Source organism: Vigna unguiculata, chromosome 5 (assembly GCF_004118075.2).
Source record: "Vigna unguiculata cultivar IT97K-499-35 chromosome 5, ASM411807v1, whole genome shotgun sequence".
In the NCBI taxonomy this organism is placed as follows: domain Eukaryota; kingdom Viridiplantae; phylum Streptophyta; class Magnoliopsida; order Fabales; family Fabaceae; genus Vigna; species Vigna unguiculata.
In genome coordinates, this window is record NC_040283.1 from 4,878,371 (window position 1) to 4,881,411 (window position 3,041).

The window sequence follows — 3,041 nt, forward strand, 5'->3', positions numbered from 1 at the left end:
GAAACGTTAGTTTGTGTACCCTATGTGTACATGTCGACCATAGTATAAATAAACAGTTATCTTTTATTCTAATTTATCATTAATGAAGACGAAGATTAGGTGATATTGTGCTTTTAGGGTTCGTACGCTTTGATGTTTTGTTCTACGTGAATCTAGGGTAAAACATTTTAACACACATGTTCTGTTCTTCGTGAATTGAATTAAACGAGGTGTCTCGAGATGTACTTAGAGGCAATGGAGGATCGTAGTGTGTGTAGGGTCTTGCTCCCTCCAATATTTTTTTTCTCTGTGTAAATATATATATATATATATATATATATATATATATATATATATATATATATATATATATATATATATATATATATATATATATATATATTATTAATTTTAATTTGTTTTATCTGTTCAACATGTAACATCCCAATTAAATGGATAATATCAATTTAAACAAAACGTCGCATATAAAATAATATCTAGAGAGTGCGGGAAAAAGGTAAGGAGGCACACAATACCCCAACCATGTTCATACGAAAGGGAGGAGGCATTACACTACCTAACCTAATTAAAATAAATCAACAAAACACAAGTTCTCGTACAGAAAAATAAATCTAGACAATAAAACTTCTTCAGCTAAGGGCTCCCTAGTGAGCCTCATACCCGTCCATAACCATCAAGCCGTAGCATCCTCATTGCTATTACCACTACCATGGGTTCTCGCATCTGCTCACATCAATAGAATTGATGATCATTGCAAAGGAGGAAAATCACACACACAACCATACAAACAAGCGAAAGGGTAAGCTAGTGCACAAAATTCATACATCATAATAATCATCATTCAATCATATAATCAAGCATAATTGACGAAAAACTCTCACATAATACACCAAACCCTTTCAAAACTACAAGACTTGACTATCTGGATACGCATAATGAGGCACCACCACAAGACAGTGGAATTAAGTCCTAGCAGTGAGGCATCACCACGAGGCCTTCGCGGAATTACACCCTTACCAGAGGCACCACCACGTGGCCTACGTGAAATTACGTCCTGGCCTTGAGGCACCACCACGATACTCACGTGGAATTACGTCCTTATCTCGAGGTACCACCGTGAACTCCTCTTTAAAAGGGTCCACAGAATTATGTCCATTAGATGAGGCACCACCATGAGCTCTCACTACAAGAGTCATGGAATTACGCCCTACTCACATATTGAACATGTTTCACCAACCAATCAGAAGTCCCCATAACTAACATCATGTATAACAACCCCATCATGCAACTCAGGCTTTCCAATTCATATAACACACAACAACATACCATTCCCACCGCAACCTCATATATCAATCATGGCATCATCCCTCAACCCACGTAGTAAAGCATTTAGATCAAATAGGCAATCACACATCAGTGCACCATTCAACAATAGTACCAAACTCACCCCACAATCTCGCTCAGGCTAATAGGTCCCGCTCAAGCGAGGGGGGTCCTCTCGCTCAGGCGAAACCCTTCTCGCCTAGGCGAGATCGCGAAAGGGGAAAAGCGGACTCTGCGAGGTCTCGCTCAGGCGAGTCCCTTCTCGCCTAGGCGAGATCACTCCTCGCTCAAAAATAAAAACCTCTCGTCTAAGCGAGAGATCGAGCAGCAGGTCCTGGGCGAGCCTCTACTAATCTCGCCTAAGCGAGGCAAGCTCGCTTGGGCGAGAAAACCAGTGCCTGCCACTGTTCTTTCGAGTGACAGCCACCCACACGCACCCACACAGTCCAACATGCAATTTCAACTGATTAAATTCACACACAGACCGTTCAATCATCATAGACTCATCAAACAAGCAGATTCTACCGAAAATGTGGTGAGATCTAGCTTCCCTTACCTAGAATGAGCTAGCAAAATAACTTTGACACCTAAGCCCACCACTGCAGCAGCCCCACGAGCAGATTGAAGAGCTGGAGATAGTGGCACATAAGGGAGATTAGGTTTACTACTGTGAACCCCAACATAGAACACGAAAATAACTTAGAGAGGGTTTAAGGTCATGGAACAAACTTACGTGCAGGAGCAACGAGGTTGAACTAACTCGAACGGAACGGAGGGCCAAACCCTAGCAGAGACGGCAGCAGCAGCTCAAGGGTGTGTGGAAATTTGTTTTACGCAAAAGTGTCAGAATTAGGGTTTTGGACAGCTTTAGGTCAGTTTTTTCCTTATTGGGCCAGCCCTCAGGCCCAAAGGTTAGGGGCAACCTAAAAAAAAAGGGCAGCACGAAAAAGTGGACCTTACACAACACCTCCATAATTTTTATGTATTTATTTTAGACTTAACTTCAATTCAACTCTCAACTCATTTTAAACCATAATGATAAGATTGAATAGTAGTTGATATTAAGCAAACAAAACTTTAAAATCAAATAATAGAAAAGGTAGATCAGTTTTAACCAATCAAGTCATTGAATAAATTAAGCAGTAAGTTGTTTAAATTTTGAATGTATTTTAGGTGAGTGTGTAAATGTTAAGTTGTACTAAGTACAAAGATGACTTAGAATCTAATTTTGATATTTGATACACAAATATATTAATTTAAGATTTAGAATCAGTTGGTCTAATTAGACTGTAAGTTTGCCTAAAATGCTTTATTCGATAACATTTATATATTGTCTTTTACGTATGTCAAAATGAGTTTTAACCCATGAGCCAATTCGATTCACAACAGGTTTGAGTCAAGTTAGGTTGAGAAAAATTAAGTTTTTCTAAAAGTGGATTGAACTTAATCCAGGTCACTCCACTTAACCACCAACATTTTTTTACAATTTTTTGTAATAATTATTTACTATCCTTAATTATATAGGTTCAGAATTTCATATTATAAATGCTAAAGTGTTGCTCAATAATATTTGAATATTTGAATGTTTAATTAATTTGATTGTCAAGTGATATACGCTGATACTTTAATCTTTAACTATAATCTTTATAGTAAATTACTCAATCAATTGTCTTATAAATTTTTTTTTTCTAAATTAGCATGACAAAAAAAATTATTAA

General features: G+C 37.6%; 1 long non-coding RNA gene across 1 annotated transcript; it reads right to left on the minus strand.

Annotated features, from left to right (window-relative positions):
* Nucleotides 1–584: 584 nt before the first annotated feature.
* LOC114183486 lies at nucleotides 585–2,141 on the minus strand. The gene is made up of 3 exons (XR_003604383.1): nucleotides 2,057–2,141; nucleotides 1,880–1,952; nucleotides 585–723 (listed from the first exon to the last, which is right to left on the minus strand). It is a non-coding gene; the product is annotated as an uncharacterized LOC114183486 (long non-coding RNA).
* Nucleotides 2,142–3,041: the final 900 nt, after the last annotated feature.